Genomic DNA, 25,966 nt, shown 5'->3' with positions numbered 1-25,966 from the left:
TTGTGTCGGAATCAGAGTCATCTGTAACTGAATCTGAAATGAGTACAGTCTCAGAATCAGTATGCCTCATAACTGTAACGAGGATATAGTAATATGGACTATTCAGAAAAAAACAAAACCGGCACCTGACACCACCAATGGCTGGGGCACTCACCACCTCCTATGACCAGACCCTCGCGGACTAGAATATTCTCAGACGCCACATGGTCGGGAATAAAGAAATGAGAACAGACCGTAACCACGCCCGGACACAGGGTGAACCGTATAGTCCAAAAAGCGCACCCAGCCACAAGGCCGCAGCACTTCCAAAGGCCTTAAAGTTCCTAACTACGAGCCCATAATCCTCACACATAAGCAAGTTGAATCACATAAGAAACATGATTATAAACACCCTTGTCCAATAATCCTCCTCAGGAGATATTAACCCTCGATTCCAAGATCTAACAGAGACTCACTGAGACCCCTTTTGCTATAAGTTACATTTGCGAGGAGCTTTAACCTCATGGGAAACATCACATTACAGTACATTGAATATAGTAAAATGAAACGATCATACCGGAATCAACGCTGTGGAACAGGAACACGGCCTTTCAAGTGTGATGAATAGTAGCATCACCTCCGCTATGTACTTGAGAGAAGAAAGCAGGCAGCGGACTGAAGTTAAGTTAATATGAGTCAGGATGGTTTTGCAGAAAGAAACTTCCTGCATCTCTGGACCTTAACTTTCATACAAGCCCTCACTGAGAGACTGACAAGACTACTTAAATTCCGAAGAGTACTACCCTCCATAAGAGACAAAAAACAAAAATTAAAAATGCTGACACGTCTCTGCCATCCTCCTGAGACAAAAGGCAAAGAATGACTGGGGGATGAGGGGAGTGGGAGGAGTATTTAAGCCTTTGCCTGGGGTGTCTTTGCCTCCTCCTGGTGGCCAGGTTCTTATTTCTCAAAAGTAATGAATGCAGCTGTGAACTCTTTCTATTTAAGAAGAAAACATTGTATATCATTATATAGTCAAAAGCAGCATTACATGATAGATGCACACAATGGTATAAATATACCTTGTGCTCTTGATACAAAGGGATTTATCAGATATATAATGCCCCCTAGTTATAGTAGCCATTTAAATTAAACTGATTATGGTCACGTATGTACCGTTTACTGATATTGTGTCTTATTAAATAAAATCAGTTTCCCCTCAGTAATTCCTCTGGTATATAACATGTACAATGCTACGCATCAATTTCTATAAGAAAAGGTTTATCCACATTATGTGCAAATTAAATATATCTCCCAGATGTCAATCATTTGAGACTGATGTTCTTGTTTATATAATTCTCTAATACTCTATTCATATAAAGACTCTTTATTCTGTAAATGTAATTATTTCCTCCCCTATGTAAATCAAACGTACAACTCCTAACACTGGCATATTAATAAACAACACTGGGGGTGCTTTGGTGATGAATGGTTGTGTAACTGGTCAGTATGAGGACAGATCTGTATATTCCTGTGTGGTGTTTGGATTCTATCACATTGATATGAGAGAAACTGAGGTGCACATATATAGAGGAACAAAGGACAACAGGAGAGCACTTCCAATCTGGGGCTTTTATAACTGGGATTTAGAAAGTATTATTTACAATAAAATCTCTTTTGATGCTACTACTTAGAGAGTTTGTCCTCTTTAGGATAACTGTAAAAAGGTTTGTACACTGTGTATATAAAGTTTATTTGTGTGTAAATATTTGGTATTTTGTGATACCTGATTTCAATAATAAACATTTTTTTCCACTTTCTAAACATATGAAAGGCTTTTGTCCTGTGTGAATCCTTTCATGAGTTTTTAGATTACTCTTTACTGTAAAACTTTTTCCACACTCTGTACATGTGAAAGCTTTTCCCCTGTGTGAATCTTTTCATGATATTTCAGACTACCCATTCGTGTAAAACTTTTTCCACACTCTGTACATGTGAAAGGCTTTTCTCCTGTGTGAATCCTTTCATGATATTTCAGACTACTCATTTGTATAAAACTTTTTCCACACTCTGTACATGTGAAAGGCTTTTCTCCTGTACAAATCCTTTCATGACGTTTCAGACTTCTAATATGTGTAAAACTTTTTCCACACTCTTTACATGTGAAAGGCTTTTCTCCTGTGTGAATCCTTTCATGAGTTTTCAGACTACTCTTTTCTATAAAACTTTTTCCACACTCTGTACATGTGAAAGGCCTTTCTCCTGTGTGAATACTTTCATGACGTTTCAGACTTCTCATATGTGTAAAACTTTTTCCACACTCTGTACATGTGAAAGGCTTTTCTCCTGTGTGAATCCTTTCATGACGTTTCAGACTTCTCATATGTGTAAAACTTTTTCCACACTCTGTACATGTGAAAGGCTTTTCTCCTGTGTGAATCCTTTCATGAGTTTTCAGACTACTCTTTTCTGTAAAACTTTTTCCACACTCTGTACATGTGAAAGGCCTTTCTCCTGTGTGAATCCTTTCATGATATTTCAGATGACTCATGTGTATACAACTTTTTCCACACTCTGTACATGTGAAAAGCTTTTCTCCTGTGTGAATCCTTTCATGAGTTTTCAGACTACTCTTTTCTGTAAAACTTTTTCCACACTCTGTACATGTGAAAGGCTTTTCCCCTGTGTGAATCCTTTCATGAGTTTTCAGACTACTCTTTTCTGTAAAACTTTTTCCACACTCTGTACATGTGAAAGGCTTTTTTCCTGTGTGAATCCTTTCATGATATTTCAGACTACGCATTTGTGTAAAACTTTTTCCACACTCTGTACATGTGAAAGGCTTTTCTCCTGTGTGAATTCTTTCATGAGTTTTCAGACTACTCTTTTCTGTAAAACTTTTTCCACACTCTGTACATGTGAAAGGACTTTCTCCTGTGTGAATCCTTTCATGAGTTTTCAGACTACTCTTTTTTGTAAAACTTTTTCCACACTCTGTACATGTGAAAGGCCTTTCTCCTGTGTGAATCCTTTCATGATATTTCAGATGACTCATGTGTATACAACTTTTTCCACACTCTGTACATTTGAAAAGCTTTTCTCCTGTGTGAATCCTTTCATTAATTTTCAGACTACTCTTTTCTGTAAAACTTTTTCCACACTGTGTACATGTGAAAGGCTTTTCCCCTGTGTGAATCCTTTCATGATATTTCAGACTACCCATTTGTGTAAAACATTTTCCACACTCTGTACATGTGAAAGGCTTTTCTCCTGTGTGAATCCTTTCATGAGTTTTCAGACTACTCTCTTCTGTAAAACTTTTTCCACACTCTGTACATGTGAAAGGCTTTTCTCCTGTGTGAATCCTTTCATGACGTTTCAGACTTCTCATTAGTATAAAGCTTTTTCCACACTGTGTACATGTGAAAGGCTTTTCCCCTGTGTGAATCCTTTCATGATATTTCAGACTACCCATTTGTGTAAAACATTTTCCACACTCTGTACATGTGAAAGGCTTTTCTCCTGTGTGAATCCTTTCATGAGTTTTCAGACTACTCTCTTCTGTAAAACTTTTTCCACACTCTGTACATGTGAAAGGCTTTTCCCCTGTGTGAATCCTTTCATGATATTTCAGACTACCCATTTGTGTAAAACATTTTCCACACTCTGTACATGTGAAAGGCTTTTCTCCTGTGTGAATCCTTTCATGAGTTTTCAGACTACTCTTTTCTGTAAAACTTTTTCCACACTCTGTACATGTGAAAGGCTTTTCTCCTGTGTGAATCCTTTCATGATATTTCAGATGACTCTTTAGTGTAAATCCTTTCCCACAGTATGAACATATGAAAGGCTTTTCTCCTGTGTGACTCCTTTCAAGAGTTTTCAGATTATTCATTAGTGTAAAACATTTGCCGCACTCAGTACATGTGTGTGGTTTCTCACCTGTGTGAATTTTGTAGTGTTCTAGTAGAGGAGTCTTCCATCTAAAGCTTTTCTCACACTCTGTACATTGAAAAGGTTTCTCCTTTATTTGAATAATTTGGCTAGACTGTAGACTTTTCCCTTCTTTAATATGTTTTGAAAACTCAGTAAATGTGTGTGGTTTATCCTCTGGGATAATAATTTCACTAGAGAAGGCATAAATGTTTTCCTCTTGTTTGATGACTAAATTACTCTCTGTACATAGCGATTGCTTCCCAGTTCCTGCCAATTCACCATCTTCTTTAAATATCTGCTGTGATATCCCCAATGTTTGTGAATAGTCATTGGTGTCTAAGACTGTAGTGAAGGATAGATATGAACTATTGACGTGTTTGTCTACATGAAAAGAAATGGAATAAAGAAATATAAGAATGTTTATTAAAAAGATCATACTCAAAAATGTCTTCAGTTTTTAAATTTTTAATGTATCTACCTGTAAATCACAAATTAAAAAAACATGACATAGAATGTAAACAACTAAACATTACTACATCATAGTAAACTAAATTACTGATGAAAACAAGTTATAGGGCCCCATTAAACAAGGTGCATGTGGATAATGTTCTCAGCCAGGGAACAAGTACATCTATATTCAGGGCAAGAGAGGTGGCATTCACCATCCTCTTTTAACATTGGACAAGCAACTGCAAATACAACCCTGCCCAGCTCATGCTCAATCAGTTGAGTGAGAACATGATGTCTTAATCATCACAGACTAATCATCAGTGTGAGATGTTTTGAGAGGGTAAGAAGCAATGACATTATGATAATCTTTATCTTTTGGCTGTGGTTGTTCTATTTATATAAACAGCCAAAAATGTTATTAGTTTTGTTACAAACTGCTATTTGTAACTGGCCCTTTAAATGGAAAATTGCCCTGCTTCCCTGGATTTTGGAGAAGCCTATTTGCCAGCCTCCTTCCTCATGACTATGGCCCCTGGAAGATTGTGCCCCTGAAAACCTATTAACTTTTATTGGGTGTGTATGGCCCTTTAAGAACCGTCTGGGGACATATTGTGACTTTGATGAACAATGCCCCTTTAAGACCTGTAAAATAGCTTGTCCCTGGCTTTCTCCCACTTGGTTCAGTGAATGGGACTTGCTGAGCCAGGTGCCACACAGGCAGAGTGTTCCACAGAGGGGGAGCACTGTTACAGAGGCATTGGTTTTCATTGTGTGCCATTAAGAGTTAATTTTGTTCAATTCTAAATACAAGTTTGCTGGGATCAGCTCTAATTAGGTTTAGTGATAAACCTTACCATTGTCTAATCAGACTGCTAGTGATAAGGTGGACTGCATTGTTTTATTGTGTGTAATGTTATCTGCTGAAGTAATGTTGTGGCCTGTCAAAGGGAGTGTCTCTCTATCTAATATCAAATGTGTGATGGGGGATTTTATGCCTCCCCCTGAGAGTGTCCTGTTTGCATGTAACCTCAATAAAAAGCAGGCTGTGTGTCCAGCACAGGCAGACCTATTCTGACCCTCTAACTTGCAGCATTGACTCATGATTGTAGGGGAGCGCTAGGAGCATCCTTTTCTACGGTCCAACTTCCAGCCAGCCTGGAGGCAACCGTAACATTTGGCGGCAGCGGTGGGATCGCGTCCTAGCGCAAGGAGCAGCACCCCAACAGCACTGCTATCGTAGAAGAGTTATTGAGGGCAACGCTAGCCACTGCGCAGCGTCCCTACCTACAGCAGCATGGAGCTGACAAGACACTGGTCAGAACCCTGTGAAGAGCACCTCAACCTGATCCGTCGCTATGAGGGCGCTGATTTCGTTCCAGAGGTAAAGAGGCAGCTAGTCCGATATGGTCCAGACCCTGCACAGGAGGTAGTCAGTCGAATCATCCGAAAATTGGCTACTGAGAACGAAGCGGCACAAGCCTTTGAGCGCCAACTGTGGAGTTTGGGGGTATGGACACCTGCTCTCCAGCGAGAAAATGAGTTACAGGGGGCAGAGACAGTTGGTCCTGTCCCCCAGCAGCAGAGGAATATGCAGGGAATTGTGAGCCCAGACTCCATTCCCCAGCGGCTGAAAGTATGTAAGGGAGAGGAGAGCAGCGACCTCCCTCCCCAGTGGCAGTATACTGTGCAGAGGGAAGAGACAACCAGAGATACCAGAGGCAGCAGGCCTCATAGACTGGTCCTGGGAGGACCCCCAGCAGGCAGGTGGAGGTGGGACCGCAGTCTCTCTACCGGCCCTACAGGGATGTTGGGCAGGCGGCCCAGATCCCCAGCGACATACCCAGCTACAGGGAGTGGAGAGCATCGACCTCCCTCCCCAGTCGGAGTGTGCCTTCCAGGGAGAGGAGACAACCGGTCTCTCTCCAGAGGCGCAGTATGTTCCACAGGAAGCGGAGAGCATCGACCTCCCTTCCCAACGGCCACCGGAGTATCAGGAGGAGGAGGTAAGCCAATCTCCCCCTCCCCAGCTAACTCCTAACTTGGGCCCAGGGTTAACAGTGGAGATGTTAACCCCCACTGACCCCCACGTTCCCTTTGCCACCGGGCAGGACTATGCCTCAATTCCCCCAGCAGAAGAGCTGGCATCAGGACACAGCGCTGCTGGCCTCTGCCCTACAGACCCCCTTGTTACAGGACTGGCCTGCAAACCCCTCACCCCAGCAGAAGCGCTGGCACCAGGGCAGAGTGCCGCTGGCCTCTGCCCCCCCAAGTACCATCAGCTATTTGCCCAGCTGCGCCAGGAAGGCCGAGGATGCTACACTTTCATCCTACAACCTGGAACCTACAGGCCAGTACTACGTATTGTGGGGGGGCTACTTTGCTGCTAACGTTTATTTGTGGGTGGGTTGCGAGACTAACTTAGGCACTGACCGACAGAAGGTCAGGTGCCTGGTTAGTCTCCCTCCAAAAGGGGAGATATGTTACAAACTGCTATTTGTAACTGGCCCTTTAAATGGAAAATTGCCCTGCTTCCCTGGATTTTGGAGAAGCCTATTTGCCAGCCTCCTTCCTCATGACTATGGCCCCTGGAAGATTGTGCCCCTGAAAACCTATTAACTTTTATTGGGTGTGTATGGCCCTTTAAGAACCGTCTGGGGACATATTGTGACTTTGATGAACAATGCCCCTTTAAGACTATGTCCCCAGACCTGTAAAATAGCTTGTCCCTGGCTTTCTCCCACTTGGTTCAGTGAATGGGACTTGCTGAGCCAGGTGCCACACAGGCAGAGTGTTCCACAGAGGGGGAGCACTGTTACAGAGGCATTGGTTTTCATTGTGTGCCATTAAGAGTTAATTTTGTTCAATTCTAAATACAAGTTTGCTGGGATCAGCTCTAATTAGGTTTAGTGTTAAACCTTACCATTGTCTAATCAGACTGCTAGTGATAAGGTGGACTGCATTGTTTTATTGTGTGTAATGTTATCTGCTGAAGTAATGTTGTGGCCTGTCAAAGGGAGTGTCTCTCTATCTAATATCAAATGTGTGATGGGGGATTTTATGCCTCCCCCTGAGAGTGTCCTGTTTGCATGTAACCTCAATAAAAAGCAGGCTGTGTGTCCAGCACATCAGACCTATGTTGACCCTCTAACTTGCAGCTTTGACTCATGTTTGTAGGATACAGCTTATATCACTACAGGGATTGCTGTCTTTGGTGCTGATGATTCTTTGGTGAGCGCTAGGAGCATCCTTTTCTACGGTCCAACTTCCAGCCAGCCTGGAGGCAACCGTAACAAGTTTAATAATACTCACTGTAAAATTAAGCACACAAATCAGTGGTGGTTCTGGGTTGGGAAACACTGGGGGAGTTGTGGGTTTTCCATGAGCGAGGTCAGGGCAGGGAAAGATGGAGTTGCCAGTGTTCTGAGTAATGAACCAGGTCAGGGGGTGAGGTTAGGCAGCTGTTGGACACGATCTGTCTAAAAGGACAGATGGGGGAGTAGTATTTTTTAACCCTCCTTCTAAGCCCAATGGAGGTTGCTCCATCTTTTTAACCGTCACTGACACAAATGTACTTAAAAGATGCAGATATAAATATAATAGTTTATTTGTTTAATAAGTGATCTATTCTATTTTTCCAGTAATTAACCCCTTAAGGACCAACGACGTACAGGGTACGTCGTACAGAAAATGGTAGTTAACGACGTACCCTGCACGTTGTTAGTGTTTTCAAACGGTGGAAGCAATCCTGATCATTTCCAGCCGCTTTCATGTTATTGCAGTGATGCCTCGATATTGAGGCATCCTGTAATAAAAAAATTTAGCCATCCGATGCAGAGAGAGCCACTCTGTGGCCCTCTCTACATTGGCCATCGATGGTCACAATCATTGGTGGGTGGGAACAGTTGCAGGGAGGCGGGTGGGCAGCCATTGATGGGCGATGGGCGTCAGAGGGGGACAGGATCACGTGCGGAGGCGCCGGGAGCGCGCACGTGCACGTGCACGGGGGCGGGTGGCAACGCTACACTATGGTACAATTTTTTTAGGATAAGGTGGGAGAGATAAGGGGGGGAATTTTTATCTAAGGAATCTGGGAAGGGGTGGGGGGTTGGTTATTGAGGGGGCAGCTACACTACAGAAAAATATAATAAAAATAAAAGATTTTATGGCAAACTGGGTACTGGCTGACAGTTGCCAGTACCAAAGATGGCGCACAATAATGTAGAGGGGGAGGGTTAGAGAGCTCTTTGGGTGGGGGTGGGGATCAGGGTCTAAGTGGGATCCTACACAGCAGAATATGTTTTAAAAAAATAAAATAAAATAAAAAACTTTTATTTTAGTACTGGCAGACTTTCTGCCAGTACTTAAGATGGCGGGGACAATTGTGGGGTGGGGGAGGAAAGAGAGATGTTTGGGAGAGATCAGGGGGTGGGATGTGTCAGATGAGAGGCTGATCTCTACATTAACCCTGCAAGCTCCCTACTAGCTAACTAATTAACGCCTTCACTGCTGGGCATAATTCAAGTGTGGTGTGCAGAGGCATTTAGCGGCCTTCTAATTACCAAAAAGCAATGCCAAAGCCATATATGTCTGCTATTTCTGAACAAAGGGGATCCCAGAGAAGCTTTTACAACCATTTGTGAAATAATTGCACAAGTTGTTTGTAAATAATTTCAGTGAGAAAAAGTGAACTATTTTTTTTATTCAATCGCATTTGGCGGTGAAATTGTGGCATGAAATATACCAAAATGGGCCTAGATCAATACTTTGGGTTGTCTTCTAAATATATATATATATATATATATATATATATATATATATGTCAAGGGAAATTCAGGGATTCCTGACAGATCTCAGTGTTCCAATGTAACTATCGCTAATTTTGAGAAAAAAAAATGGTTTGGAAATAGCAAAGTGCCACTTGTATTTATTGCCCCATAACTTGCAAAAAAGCAAAGAACATGTAAACATTGGGTATTTCTAAACTCAGGAAAAAAATTAGAAACTATTTAGTATGGTTGTTTGTTTGGTGGTTGTAGATGTGTAAATTATATGATATGATGAAAATAATGGTATCTTTCGAAAGTCCATTTAATGGCGAGAAAAACGGTATATAATATGTGCAGGTACAGTAAATGAGTAAGAGGAAAATTACACAAACACTGCAGAAATGTAAAAATAGCCCTGGTCCCAAACAGTCAGAAACTGGAAAAGTGCTGTGGTCCTTAAGGGGTTAAAGTCAGCATAATATCTATTTTACTCACCGAACACATATGAGTTCATGCTGAAAACAGGCTCCAATGTCTGATCAGGAAGAAGGTTCCCTTATTCACTCCAGTTACATCAATACCTGATATCTCTCAGTGCTCTGGCCGTGTCTGTAAAAAGTATATTAAATGGTTTAAAGAGATAATAATAAATAATGGTTCTGATTAACTGTATGTATGGTATAATTAAAGGGACAGTCAAGTCCAAATTTTTTTTTCATGATTCAGATAGGGCATGTAATTTTAAACAACTTTCCAATTTACGTTTATCACCAATTTTGCTTTGTTCTCTTGGTATTCTTAGTTGAAAGCTAAACCTAGGAGGTTCATATGCTAATTACTTAGACCTTGAAGGCCCACTTTAATCTGAAAGCATTTTGACAGTTTTTCCCCACTAGAGGGCATTAGTTTATGTGTTTCACATAGATAACATTGAGCTCATGCACATGAATTTACAGAGGAGTGAGCACCGATTGGCTAAAATGCAAGTCTGTCAAATGAACTGAAATAAGGGGGCAGTCTGCAGAGGCTTAGATACAAGGTAATCACAGAGGTAAAACATGTATTATTATAACTGTGTTGGTTGTGCAATACTGGGGAATGGGTAATAAAGGGATTATCTATCTTTTTAAACAACAAAAAATTCTGGTGTTTACTGTCCCTTTAAAGGCACAAATAACAGTTCATGTGATACAGATCAGCTGATTAGATTATTACATATGTGCTATTGATTCAGCACAAGCATTTAGTAGAGTTAGCTCTGCGAGTGTTATAATTGCCCCTTAAATATGAATCTTCCCAGATCTATGCAACATAATGGTAGAAAATCTATTTAAGTGGGGCCCTATCACAACTATACAAATATATTATAATCTTTATTTTATATCATTTCTATGAAACAATATTTTCTACTGAAAGAAATGTTAAATATCAGTTGTTTAAATAGAAGTTAAAATGCATACTGCAGTATTTGTATTGTACTTCCTACTAATTCTCACTGTCAGACATTTTGTCATGTGCTTAACCCCCAGTCTTTTAACTTCTCTTGGTCAATACTGAGTTGTCTTAAATCACACTTCAATAGGGTGTGGGAGAGATAGGCACTAAAATGTTCATTTAAAATGTTATTTGGATAGAGTAAAGAAAATAAAGAATTTGTGTTTACATAGAGTGATAACATAATGAGATGTTCTTTTGGCAAATTCAGTCCATTTAAAAGAATCATAAAATATAGAATTACAAAACCACAGATGCATAATAAAAATACAATGCAATAAAACTTACTATTAATTTAAAAAGAGCAGTAGATTGTTTTCTGATAAATGTAGTTCTGTACGTGTACCATGTGACAGCTATCAGCCAATAACAGACTCCTGTACCATGTGACAGCTATCAGCCAATAACAGACTCATATTTTTATATAATGTGATCTCCTGCATATGCTAAGTAGGAGCCGGAGCCTCAGGTCATTTAAAGGCTGTGTACAATTTAATAATGAAAATAAATTACAAACAGCAAACAGTTATTTTACATAAAAATAAAGCTAAAGGTGAAATTTCCCATACACTTTATACTATTTTATACACCGGTAAAACAAGTCATTAGAAACACATTAAAGGGACAGCAAAGTCACAATTACACTTTTATTATTCAAATTTAAACAACTTTCCAATTCCCTTCTGTTATCAACTCCCTTGGGGACCTTTGTGACAAAGCATATAATGCACTATGGTGCTTTAGCTGCTGATTAGTGGCACATACAAGCCTCTTGTCATTGGCTCACCGTATGTGCTCAGCTAGCTCCCAGTAGTGCATTGCTGTTACTTCAATAAAGGATACCTAGAGAATAAAGCAAGTATCATAAAATAAGTAAATTGTAAAGCTTTTAAATTGTATGTTCTATTTAAATAATGAAAAAAATTGGGGTTTCTTGTTTATTTAACCCCTTAATGACCACAGCACTTTTCCATTTTCTGTCCGTTTGGGGCCAAGGCTATTTTTACATTTTTGCTGTGTTTGTGTTTAGCTGTAATTTTCCTCTTACTCATTTACTCTACCCACACATATTATATACCGTTTTTCTCGCCATTAAATAGACTTTCTAAAGATACCATTATTTTCATCATATCTTATAATTTACTATAAAAAAAATGATAAAATATGAGGAAAAAATGGAAACAAACACACCTTTTCTAACTTTGACCCCCAAAATCTGTTACACATCTACAACCACCAAAAAACAACCATGCTAAATAGTTTCTAAATTTTGTCCTGAGTTTAGAAATACCCAATGTTTACATGTTCTTTGCTTTTTTTGCAAGTTATAGGGCCATAAATACAAGTAGCACTTGCTATTTCCAAACCATTTTTTTTTCAAAATTAGCGCTAGTTACGTTGGGACACTGATATCTTTCAGGAATCCCTCAATATCCTTTTACATGTATATATTTTTTTTAGAAGACATCCCAAAGTATTGATCTAGGCCCATTTTAGTATATTTCATGCCACTATTTCACCGCCAAATGCGATATCAAATAAAAAAAATTGTTCACTTTCTCACAAATTTTTTCACAAACTTAAGGTTTCTCACTGAAATTATTTACAAACAACTTATGCAATTATGAAATAAATGGTTGTAAATGCTTCTCTTGGATCCCCTTTGTTCATAAATAGCAGAGATATATGGCTTTGGCTTTGCTTTTTGGTAATTAGAAGACTGCTAAATGCCACTGCGCATCACACGTGTATTATGCCCAGCAGTGAAGGGGTTAATTAGGGAGCATGTAGGGAGCTTTTAGGGTTAATTTTAGCTTTAGTGTAGTGTAGTAGAGAACCCCAAGTATTGATCTAGGCCCATTTTGGTATATTTCATGCCACCATTTCACCGGCAAATGCGATCAAATAAAAATTGAATTTTTTCACAATTTTAGGTTTCTCACTGAAATTATTTACAAACAGCTTGTGCAATTATGGCACAAATGGTTGTAAATGCTTCTCTGGGATCCCCTTTGTTCAGAAATAGCAGACATATATGACTTTGGCGTTGCTTTTTGGTAATTAGAAGGCCGCTAAATGCTGCTGCGCATCACACATGTATTATGGCTAGCAGTGAAGGGGTTAATTAGGTAGTTTGCAGGGAGCTTGCAGGGTTAATTTTAGCTTTAGAGTAGAGATCAGCCTCCCACCTGACACATCACACCTCCTGATCCCTCCCAAACAGCTTCCTTCCCTCCCCCACCCCACAATTGTCCCCGCCATCTTAAGTACTGGCAGAAAGTCTTTCAGTACTAAAATAAAAGTTTGTTTTTTTTCTTTTCTTTTTTTTGGGGGGCATATTTACATATGCTGCTTTGTAGAATCTCCCCATAGCCCCCAACCTCCCTGATCCCCCCCCAACAGCTCTCTAACCCTCCCCCTCTGCCTTACTGGGGGCCATCTTGGGTACTGGCAGCTGTCTGCCAGTACCCAGTTTGGAGAAAAAAAAATAGTTTTATTTTTTTTTTCCACCCGTTTTTTTCTGTAGTGTAGCTTCCCTCCCTCCACAGAGCACCCAACATTCACTGATGACCTTTTTTTCCCTTTTTTTAAAATTTTTACTTACATTGTTTTCTGTAGTGTAGCGGTTCCCTCCCACTCCCTCCCCGTGCACGCGCCCGCCCCCGCCTCCCCGTGCACGTGTGCGCGTCTGTGCGCGTGTCCGGGCATCCCCGCCCACGATCCCGCCCCCCTCCACATCATCTGGGCCATCGATGGCCGCCACCCGCCTCCCACACACGCTCCCACCCACCAACGATGGAAGCCATAGATATCCGGTGCAGAGAGGGCCACAGAGTGGCTCTCTCTGCACCGGATGGCTACTAAGGGTTATTGCAGGATGCCTCGATATCGAGGCATCACTGCAATAACCGGAAAGCAGCTGGAAGCGAGCAGGATCGCTTCCAGCTGCTTTCCACACCGAGGACGTGCAGGGTACGTCCTTGGTCGTTAAGGGTATTTTTTTAGAGGACGTACCCTGCACGTCCTCGGTCGTTAAGGGGTTAAGTAAAAACCAAATGTACAGGACACTGTCCCTTTAAGTCTGTGATCATGTGACAAACAGCAACAGCTGAAGGTGCAAAATACACTTACTAAGGTCTTTACTAACAACAAGAATCAGTCACAGATCAGTGAGATAAACGTTCTGATGATAAACAGGTGCAACTAATAGAAATAAGAAATGTATTATAAAATAACATCATTAGAAATAAAATAATATGCAGATCACAAGATATTTATGATTAGATCAGTATATGTGATGAGACTGATACAACAGGGCCATAAGCTGAGTGATATTTATTACTGGAGCAAATAGCAGCTTCACACTAATATTAAATGAAAATGGTTTATCTGGGCTCTACAGTTAGTTAAAACCCTATAGGGAAATACAAGATTCTAATTGGCCGATACTTAAGAATCTTTTGCCCATTGGATAACAGGAACAACCCCCACAAATAATTTATTAGACAGACCCAAATAAAGCTTTAAAACATGGCTTAGTTCTTCAACAAAACATTTATTTTACATAATGATATAATTCATTATGTATTAAATCAGCCTCTTTAATTGAATAACTAATAATTAAATTCATAAACACAGCATGAAAAATATAAAAACAAATTAAATAAGAACAGTTGAGATTTTTTTTAAATAAATTCAGTTGAAGTAAAATATTTTATCATTATCATAACCAAATACAAAACAATATTTTATCATCTATACTATAATCGGGTTTGTAACGCGTCCGTCGGCAGTTGCGCATGCATCCTCAAAGGAATGATGGCAACGCAAGGCACGTGCAGCCAAAATAATTCACCTGGATGCAGCTTCTCCGCCAAACTTCTGAAACCATGAGGATCTATTTGGGGCTTTAGTGCTAGGTTTTTTTTAATTTTTGGGGGGGTTTTGTTTTTTTAGATTTGGGTTTATTGGGCAATTTGTAAAAGAGCTGAATGCCCTTTTAAGGGCAGTGAAAAAGAGCTGAATGCCCTTTTAAGGGCAGTGAAAAAGAGCTGAATGCCCTTTTAAGGGCAGTGAAAAAGAGCTGAATGCCTTTTTAAGGGCAATGCCCATACAAATGACTCTATAGGGGCAATGGGTAGTTTAGGTTTATTATTAGTGTTAGTTTTTTTTATTTTGGGGGGTTTGGTGGGTGGTGGGTTTACTGTTAGGGGGGACTTTATTTATTTTTAATGTAAAAGAGCTGATTTCTTTTGGAGAATACCCTACAAAAAAGCCCTTTTAAGGGCTATTGGTAGTTTAGTTTTAGATTAGTGGGTGTTTTTATTTATAAGGGGATTTTTTTATTTTTATAGGGGTATTAGTTTAAGTTTATTTTATTATTTTGGATAGCTTTGTTTATTTTTTCTGTATTTTTATTTATTTATTTTTTGTAACTGTAGTTTGGGGGGTTGAATTTTTTAGGCTTATCGCCTAGTCATTATATAAAACACAACAGTATGAGTCTGATAATAAAGATTTATGTCAGGGTTTGCATATTACCGTTTAGCAGAAGCTCTGTAAGTATGAAGTCTCTCTGGTTCCTCCTGCGATATCACTGAGTGTTACACAGATATTTATACTAATGTGGGAGTGTCACCTTTCTTTGTGTGACTCACATGAGAGTAGTATATGTATGGAGGTTATGTCAAACGTTTTTGACAGATGGCCCTGCCCCTTTCCACTTAAACTTTTACGCCCCTTTTTGATATCAATTTGATAGAAAATTGATAGAAAAAAGGATTTTGATATAATTTTGATATAAAATTGATATAAAAAATAAAATTTGATAAGAGTTTAATATAAATTGATATGAATCTTTTTTGATAAGAGTTTAATATAAAATTGATATAAAAAGAAAATTTGATAAGAATTTAATATAAAATTTACATAAGTGTTGTTTTTTTGATAGGTATTTAATATAAAATTGATATAAAAGGGTTTTATTTTAATACGGATATGGATTAAAAGGTTATAAGAGGATATAAAGTTTAATGTTATTTTGGTTTAATGTTATTTAATTAAAAGGGGATGTAAATAGAGTATATAAAAAGTGCTATCATTTTGATATTGTCTTTGATTAAAAGGGTTATTAAATCTTTATATATTTATTCTCTATAATGTTCATTATCATTTTGTTATAACATTTCTTTGAGTTAAATTATTAATTCAGTATTGCATCATATATTCTCTGTCTTCATCAGTTCATTGTATGAACAAAAGTATCTGAATGCACAGGCTACTTATATGCTCTGACAGATTATTTTATTTTAAAGAATGCTGAGTCTGCTGACATATCTAATACGTCATTTGTTAAATGATGACTAAGTCATTTGTTAAATGACTAATATTTTTCTCATCACATATCTTTGTCAGCAAATATCATCATATTACTTTTAGATGTCATTGAGTTCACACATTATTAACCCCTTAATGACCGACGGCGTGCGGGGTACGTCCTCTAAAAAAATACAGTTAACGACCGAGGATGTACCCTGTACGTCTTCGGTCTGGGAAAGCGGTGGAAGTGATCCTCATTGCTTCCAGACACTTTCCGGTTATTCAGAAAAAAGTAGAGTCAGAAATGTGAGTTTCTGGCTCCAAGAGCAGATTGCATGTATTAGCACTTACTGTCCCCTACATTAAGTATCAGAAAACCTTGAAAAGGAAGAAAATGGGGGTGGAGCAGCGTGTATCTATAATTAAAACCTAACTTTTATTTCAACACTTAAAAAAAGGAAATAATAACATACAATTAAAAACACAAATTCGCGTAGAACTTGGAAATTGGGGTTAAATTGTACCCTTAATTTTGTATTAGGGTGAAGTAACGAAATGAAAGAGGGGTATCAATGTTCAGATATTAAGATACTGAAATACATTTATCTGACGGGCTGATATAAGTGTGGATTCTCTTATCTCTAACAACTACGTTACTGTATCAAATTATAGATGTGCATACGTATGGTGTTGCTCTGGGTATTATATCTCTCTAATAAAACTAAATGGTGTACACTTCCTCTAATGAGCTTGTATATCCGATTGGGAAAAATATAGTATCTTATTTAATTGAATTGATAAGAGAATAAACTTTTATGATTTATAATTTGAGTGTTGTGTACACGTGCAGATGTAATTCTGCTATATAAGCTGGAATTCAAGTATAGAGAAAGAATATATATATATCTGGCTACAACATGCTATAAGGGAAAAAGCCTTTAGATAGTGTTTAAACAGCAAATTTTATCTTAGTCCATTATAAGCGCAATAGAAGCATATATATATATCTGGCTATAAAGCGCTATAGGGATAAATGCCTTTAAATAATGTTTAAACAACAAATTTTATCTTAGTCCTTATAAGAGTAATAGGAGCATTCCCCTTATTTCTGGGGCATTGAGGTCTGTACACAAGCTGTTGTATCTTATCTCTTAATCTTGTTTAAGTAAATATATCTGCAGAATTAGATCGTGCATATAAACACATACATACATATGCAATTTGTTATTTTAACTCGTTAGTGCAGATACTTTGTATCAATAGTTGGAGATTATATAGGTTGATACTTGTGAAATATATTCTAAAGTAGCAATGTAGCTTAATTGTTATTATGCTTCTTTTTCAACCTCTTTTTTCTATTACATATGAGTACTTTTAAAGTGTTGGGATTACAAACTTTGAACAAAGTAGTTATTGGTTGTTTTTTATTGTAGAATCAAGTTAATGTGGGGCTGATTACTCTTTCCCCTTAGTATATAAATATATATATTGACTTTGACTTAATTATAGCTTGATGTGATTCAGTGTGTTATATATCTTTGTGTATTTTTCAGAAATTTTCTTGAAAGTCACTACACTTGGCCTTATGTATTATTGCTTGATTTACTGAAATAATTGTGTATATTTGGTACATTCAGTAATATATCCTGCTTGCTGGTGCAATATTTGTTCACATTAGCGTATATACATTCTTGAAGTTCGCTTGTATTATTCGGTAATACTGCTAACTATATAATACTGTAATAGTTTTATATATCTCTAGACCCTGATAGCTTGCTTAAATAATTTCACTCATTTTTTCGAGCTCTTAATACTTATATGGTTGGGTGGACTGTACCAATATGGGTCTTAGTTTGTTAACCGTAATATCTAGGCTATGTTTGCAATTGTCACCCGATTTCCAGCAGTGCTGCTTGGGAGCCGGTATATTTTAAATATAACGGTTTTATGGTCTGTATGTTTTCTATAAACGATCAGGTAGGGGGTGGGGGGTTGGTCTGTGGGGGGGAAACTACACTACAGAAAAAATAAAAAAAAATTAAAAAAACTTTTTTTTTTGCAAACTGGGTACTGGCAGACAGCTGCCAGTACCCAAGATGGCTCCTAATAAGGCAGAGGGGGAGGGTTAGAGAGCAGTTTTGGGGGATCAGGGAGGTTGGGGGCTAAGGGGGGATCCTACACAGCAGCATATGTAAATATGCTAAAAAATTAATTTAAAGATACCTTTTATTTTAGCACTGGCAGACTTTCTGCCAGTACTTAAGATGGTGGGGACAATTGTAGGGTGGGGGAGGGAAGGGAGCTGTTTGGGAGGGATCAGGGGGTGTGATGTGTCAGGTGGGAGGTTTGATCGCTACACCAAAGCTAAAATTAACCCTGCAAGCTCCCTACAAGCTACCTAATTAACCCCTTCACTGCTAGATAGAATACACGTGTGATGCGCAGCAGCATTTAGCAGTCTTCTAATTACCAAAAAGCAATGCCAAAGCCATGTATGTCTGCTATTTCTGAACAAAGCGAATCCCAGAGAAGCATTTACAACCATTTGTGCCATAATTGCACAAGCTGTTTGTAAATAATTTCAGTGAGAAACCTAAAGTTTTTGAAAAAGTTAGTGAAAAAGTTCTTTTTTTTATTTGATCGCATTTTGTGGTGAAATGGTGGCATGAAATATACCAAAATGGGCCTAGATCAATACTTTGGGTTGTCGATTACACTACACTATAGCTAAAATTAACCCTACAAGCTCCCTAATTAACCCCTTCACTGCTGGGCATAATACACGTGTGGTGCTATGCGGCATTTAGCGGCCTTCTAATTACAAAAAAACTACGCCAAAGCCATATATGTCTGCTATTTTTTAACAAAGGGGATCCCAGAGAAGCATTTACAACAATTTGTGCCATAATTGCATAAGCTGTTTGTAAATAATTTCAGTGAGAAACTTAAAATTGTCAAAAATTTAAAGTTTTTTCTTAATTTTATCGCATTTGGCGGTAAAATGGTGGCATGAAATATATAAAAATGGGCCTAGATCAATACTTTGGGTTGTCTACTACACTACACTAAAGCTAAAATGAACCCTACAAGCTCCCTAATTAACCCCTTCACTGTTGGCATAATACACGTGTGGTGCACAGTGGCATTTAGCGGCCTTCTAATTAACAAAAAGCAACGCCAAAGCCATACATGTCTGCTATTTCTGAACAAAGGGGATCCCAGAGAAGCATTTACAACCATTTATGCCATAATTGCACAAGTTGTTTGTAAATACTTTTTGTGAGGAACCTAACGTTTGTGAAAAAATTTGTGAAAAAGTGAACGATTTGACGGTGAAATGGTGGCATGAAATATACCAAAATGGGCCTAGATCAATACTTTGGGATGTCTTCTAAAATATATATATACATGTCAAGCGATATTCATGGATTCCTGAAAGATATCAGTGTCCCAATGTAACTATCACTAATTTTGAAAAAAAAAAAGTGGTTTGGAAATAGCAAAGTGCTTCTTGTATTTATTGCCCTATAACTTGCAAAAAAAACAAAGAACATGTAAACATTGGGTATTTCTAAACTCAGGACAAAATTTAGAAACTATTTAGCATGGGTGTTTTTTGGTGGTTGTAGATGTGTAACAGATTTTGGGTGTCAAATTTAGAAAAAAGTGTTTTTTTTTTCCATTTTTTTCCTCATATTTTACAAAAAATGTTATAGTAAATTATAAGATATGATGTAAATAATGGTATCTTTAGAAAGTTCATTTAATGGCGAGAAAAACTGTATATAATATGTGTGGGTACAGTAAATGAGTAAGAGGAAAATTACAGCTAAACACAAACACCGCAGAAATGTAAAAATAGTCTTGGTCCCAAACGGACAGAAAATAGAAAAGTGCTGTGGTCATTAAGGGGTTAATGTCTTAACAGAGAAAAACTAGATTCTCATTTTCAACTATATGTTAGATTATTTCTTCAGGGTTGTGCAAGTTTTAATAGATCTAATATTAAAGAATGAGTAATTCTAGAGCCTTCAAAATGTGAGAAACACAAATAATTTCAACTGGAGCATTTGGCATTTTAACTCCATAATTTACAAAGGACCATCTAGTAATTAGCAAAAGCTATAGAGTATCTAGGGCAGATTGTGCTATCCCTTTTCTTTCCAGGGACTTGATCGTAAGAATGAATTATTAAAGAGAAACAGGGTATATTAAAAACTTCTGCTTGCGCACCTACAATACCATTTTATTTAGATTATCTCATGAAGTGTTACCATTTATTTTATTTTAAATTGAATGGGATAAATAAATACCACTTGCCATTGCCAGAGAAACATAAAATTTCAATATAATACAGTTCAAACTTTTGTAAAATCTCTGGGCTTTGGGATCAGCTATTCACTCACCACTATGGAAGAGCCAGACATATTCTGGAAAGTTCTTTACCTTGTCCCAAGTTAACGTGCCATCTCTTGAGATTTAAATGTTTCCACTTATACTTTTATACAATAAAATATTACTATTTTGAATTTAAGTTAATCTATGTAAATATTATAAAGGGAGATTGCGAGTCTAAAAGAGTAGTATGGTTACTAGCATGAACAGCAAAACATGTTAATGTATTTGTCAGTCGCAATGTATCCAAAAATCAAGTAGCATCCTTTTTAAATTGATATCATTACTTATATTGAATAACTAAAACATTTTTGTTGATTTTTGGTGTAGTTATCTGTACCAAGTTCCATAGGTTTTATATTAAAACATTTTTTATCAATAAGAAGATATTTTAAAAACCTATAGATCTACTTTTAATTATCTAATAATTCCTAACAAAGTTTCTTAAACAACATAGAAGAGACGTGAAGCATTACCTTGATGATGATTGATGAAATGAAAGCTGCGTATATTGACAAAGTATTGATTTAGACTGATACTACATGTATATCTAGTTGTTGGTTGTTTTTTTGTGCCTGGCTAACGCAGGATGTAGGCTATCAAGTGTCCACAACAGATTAAGGGACAGCCCAGCAAAATTGTTGTTCTTAGATTAGAGTTTGGGTGTGGTTTATGTTAGTGAAGCACTCTTTACATTTTAAAATACGTATTTGTGCTGTTGTGACATAAAAAGATTATTTTATTTATTTTAGCCCCTTCACTGCAAGAAATGATAAAGGCTGATAAACACCTTACTGTATTTAACACTCTCTATGCAAGAAGTATTGAGGCTGACCATAACCTATATACCTTTCTGTATTTAACACTCTCTATGCAAGAAGTATTGAGGCTGACCATAACCTATATACCTTTCTGTGTTTAACACTCTCTATGCAAGAAGAATTGAGGCTGACCATAACCTATATACCTTTCTGTATTTAACACTCTCTATGCAAGAAGAATTGAGGCTGATCATAACCTATATACCTTTCTGTATTTAACACTCTCTATGCAAGAAGTATTGAGGCTGATCATAACCTATATACCTTTCTGTATTTAACACTCTCTATGCAAGAAGTATTGAGGCTGATCATAACCTATATACCTTTCTGTATTTAACACTCTCTATGCAAGAAGTATTGAGGCTGACCATAACCTATATACCTTTCTGTATTTAACACTCTCTATGCAAGAAGTATTGAGGCTGATCATAACCTATATACCTTTCTGTATTTAACACTCTCTATGCAAGAAGTATTGAGGCTGATCATAACCTATATACCTTTCTGTGTTTAACACTCTCTATGCAAGAAGAATTGAGGCTGACCATAACCTATATACCTTTCTGTATTTAGCACTCACTATGCAAGAAGTATTGAGGCTGACCATAACCTATATACCTTTCTGTATTTAGCACTCTCTATGCAAGAAGTATTGAGGCTGATCATAACCTATATACCTTTCTGTGTTTAACACTCTCTATGCAAGAAGAATTGAGGCTGACCATAACCTATATACCTTTCTGTATTTAGCACTCACTATGCAAGAAGTATTGAGGCTGATCATAACCTATATACCTTTCTATATTTAACACTCTCTATGCAAGAAGTATTGAGGCTGATCATAACCTATATACCTTTCTGTGTTTAACATTCTCTATGCAAGAAGAATTGAGGCTGACCATAACCTATATACCTTTCTGTATTTAGCACTCACTATGCAAGAAGTATTAAGGCTGACCATAACCTATATACCTTTCTGTATTTAACACTCACTATGCAAGAAGTATTGAGGCTGACCATAACCTATATACCTTTCTGTATTTAACACTCTCTATGCAAGAAGAATTGAGGCTAACCATAACCTATATACCTTTCTGTATTTAGCACTCACTATGCAAGAAGAATTGAGGCTGACCATAACCTATATACCTTTCTGTGTTTAACACTCACTATGCAAGAAGTATTGAGGCTGACCATAACCTATATACCTTTCTGTATTTAACACTCTCTATGCAAGAAGTATTGAGGCTGACCATAACCTATATACCTTACTGTACTTAACACTCTCTATGCAAGAAGTATTGAGGCTGACCATAACCTATATACCTTATTGAATTTAACACTCTCTATTGAAGAAAACATATTCAATACATATAGCAATGACACACTATTATGCATCTAGTACAAAGACAAACAATAAACATGTGCTTAGAATAAATACAAACCAATGCAAGAAAACTGCTAAAAAGTAGTAATGTCAAACTAAAATGAATAAGCCAGGTATTAAACTTAGATTGTTACCAGTAAAGATATTTAATGCCATTGATCTTAATTACCAATGTTATTTTCTAGAACAGAAATATAAATAATGTATTATGTTTAGAAGTAAATATGTAATGAATACGTTCTTTGTGTTATCTGAAGCTTGAAATGGAATCTTCTATAAGAAATATATTTAGGTTTGTTAACTTTGTTACTGTAATTATTTCAGTAACAGAGACAAAGTCACATATGAACTAGAACTGATATTATCGATCTAACATTATCCTCTTTAATAGACTCAGTTGAACATAGCAGCCTTATAAAGAGTGATGTTACTATATATAGTGGGGCACATACTAAAATGCTACAGAAATATATCTAGCAAACAATTATCAAAAAAAATAAAAAATCTTCTGAACCTTTTGATCTATTACAAAATAAACTACATATTAATATTGTATAAAATATATACAATTCTATAGAGTAAATGTATACATTATAACATGATGTGTGTGCCTGCATATAGCATACCAAATAATAAATGAAACCTCAATAAAATACAGCTAAACCCATTTAGCTATTCATTATTATGATCAATTCTATAATCTACAGTTAAAGGGACATTAAACCCAATCATTTTCTTTTATGATTCAGATAGAACATACAATTTTAAACAACTTTCTAATTTACTTCTGTTATCTAATTTGCTTCATTCTCTTTGTATTCTTGCCTGAAAAGCATATCTAGATAGGCTCAGTAGCTGCTGATTGGTGGCAGCACATGGGTGAGCCAATAACACAAGTCATCTATGTGCATTGCTATTATGTCAACAAAGAATATCTAAAGAATGAAGCAAATTAGATAATAGAAGTAAATTGGAATGTTGTTTAAAATTGTATTCTCTGTCTGAATTATGAAAGAAATGTTTTGGGTTCAGTGTCCCTTTAACCCATTAATGACCACAGCACTTTTCCATTTTCTTACCGTTTAGGACCAGGGCTATTTTTACATTTCTGCAGTGTTTGTGTTTAGCTGTAATTTTCCTCTTACTCATTTACTGTACCCACACATATTATATACCATTTTTCTCGCCATTAAATGGACTTTCTAAAGATACCATTATTTTTATCATATCTTATAATTTACTATAAAAAAAATATAAAATATGAGGAAAAAATGGAAAAAAACACACTTTTTCTAACTTTGACCCCCAAAATCTGTTACACATCTACAACCACCAATAAACACCCATGCTAAATAGTTTCTAAATTTTGTCCTGAGTTTAGAAATACCCAATGTTTACATGTTATTTGCTTTTTTTGTAAGTTATAGGGCAATAAGTACAAGTAGCACTTTGCTATTTACAAAACACTTTTTTTTCAAACTTAGCGCTAGTTACATTGGAACACTGATATCTTCCAGGAATCCCTGAATATCCCTTGACATGTATATATTTTTTTTAGAAGACATCCCAAAGTATTGATCTAGGCCAATTTTGGTATATTTCATGCCACCATTTCACCACCAAATGCGATCAAATAAAAAAAATTGTTCACTTTTTCACACTTTTTTTGTTACAAACTTTAGGTTTCTCACTGAATTTATTTACAAACAGCTTGTGCAATTATGGCACAAATGGTTGTAAATGCTTCTCTGGGATCCCCTTTTTTCATAAATAGCAGACATATATGGATTTGGTGTTGCTTTTTGGTAATTAGAAGGCCGCTAAATGCCACTGCGCACCACACGTGTATTATGCCCAGCAATGAAGGGGTTAATTAGGGAGCATGTAGGGAGCTTGTAGGGTTAATTTTAGCTTTATTGTAGTGTAGTAGACAACCCTAAGTATTGATCTAGGCCCATTTTGGTATATTTCATGCCACCATTTCACTGCCAAATGCGATTAAATTAAAAAAAAAGTTAAATTTTTCACAATTTTAGGTTTCTCACTAAAATTATTTACAAACAGCTTGTGCAATTATGGCACAAATGGTTGTAAATGTTTCTCTGGGATCCCCTTTGTTGAGAAATAGCAGACATACATGGCTTTGGCGTTGCTTTTTGGTAATTAGAAGGCCGCTAAATGCCGCTGCGCATCACACGTGTATTATGGCTAGCAGTGAAGGGGTTAATAAGGTAGCATGTAGGGAGCTTGCAGGGTTAATTTTAGCTTTAGTGTAGAGATCAGCCTCCCACCTGACACATTACACCCCCTGATCCCTCCCAAACAGCTCTCTTCCCTCCCCCACCCCACAATTGTCTCTGCCATGTTAAGTACTGGCAGAAAGTCTGCCAGTACTAAAAAAAAAAGCTATCCTTGATAAAAAAATTTTTTTAAAAAGGCATATTTACATATGCTGCTCTGGAGGATCCCCCCTTAGCCCCCAACCTCCCTGATACCCCCCCAAACAGCTCTTTAACCATCCCCCTCTAACTTATTAGTAGCCGTCTTTGGTACTGGCAGCTGTCTGCCAGTACCCATTATAGTAAAACATTTGTTTTTATTATTTTTTTAAATATTTTTCTGTACTGTAGCTTGCCCCCCAAAAGACCAACCCCCCACCCCCTCCCAGATCTCTTAGATCGATATACTTAGATACTTTTTGGCCCTCACTACCACTTTTTTCACATAATTTTTCTGTAGTGTAGCGGTTCCCACCCGCTACCTACCCGTGCGCGTGCCCGCGCGCGCCCCCCTGTGCACGCGCGTGCACCCACGGCGTTCCCGCCCCCGAGATCCCACCCCCCTCCACATCATACGGCCCATTGATGGCCGCCCACCCGCCTCCCAGACTGGCTCCCACCCACCAACGAAACCGGCCATCGATGTCCGGTGCAGAGAGGGCCACAGAGTGTCTCTCTCTGCATCGGATGGCCAAGGGGGGTTATTGCAGGATGCCTCGATGTTGAGGCATCACTGCAATAACCGGAAAGCAGCTGGAAGCGAGCAGGATCGCTTCCAGCTGCTTTCCAGACCGAGGACGTACGCCATACTTCCTCAGGCGTTAAGTGTATTTTTTTTGAGGACGTATGGCGTACGTCCTTGGTCGTTAAGGGGTTAAATATCATATATCACATATAGTTTAATAGACAATATACTGTTAACTCATGGAAATGTCCATCTTATTTCATTATTATGCATTTCTAATTATTTTTATTATCTCAAATCACAAACGTACATTTATTAAGAAAGGGTGTTATCATATACCTTTACCAAATATCCTTTTAGCTACTAATATGGGGAGAGGAATGGACACCCCGGGCGCGATCCGATATACGGCGTAGTTTGCGGCCGCAAGCGAGGGAACCCGCATCGCCCGCAGT

At 37.6% G+C, this 25,966-nt stretch overlaps 1 pseudogene; it reads right to left on the bottom strand.

Moving 5' to 3' along the window:
* Positions 1-1,596: 1,596 nt before the first annotated feature.
* Positions 1,597-20,948, bottom strand: LOC128659940 (oocyte zinc finger protein XlCOF6-like; annotated as a pseudogene).
* Positions 20,949-25,966: the final 5,018 nt, after the last annotated feature.

Source organism: Bombina bombina, chromosome 5, assembly GCF_027579735.1.
Source record: "Bombina bombina isolate aBomBom1 chromosome 5, aBomBom1.pri, whole genome shotgun sequence".
In the NCBI taxonomy this organism is placed as follows: Eukaryota; Metazoa; Chordata; class Amphibia; order Anura; family Bombinatoridae; genus Bombina; species Bombina bombina.
This window is presented reverse-complemented; position numbering and strand designations above follow the sequence as displayed.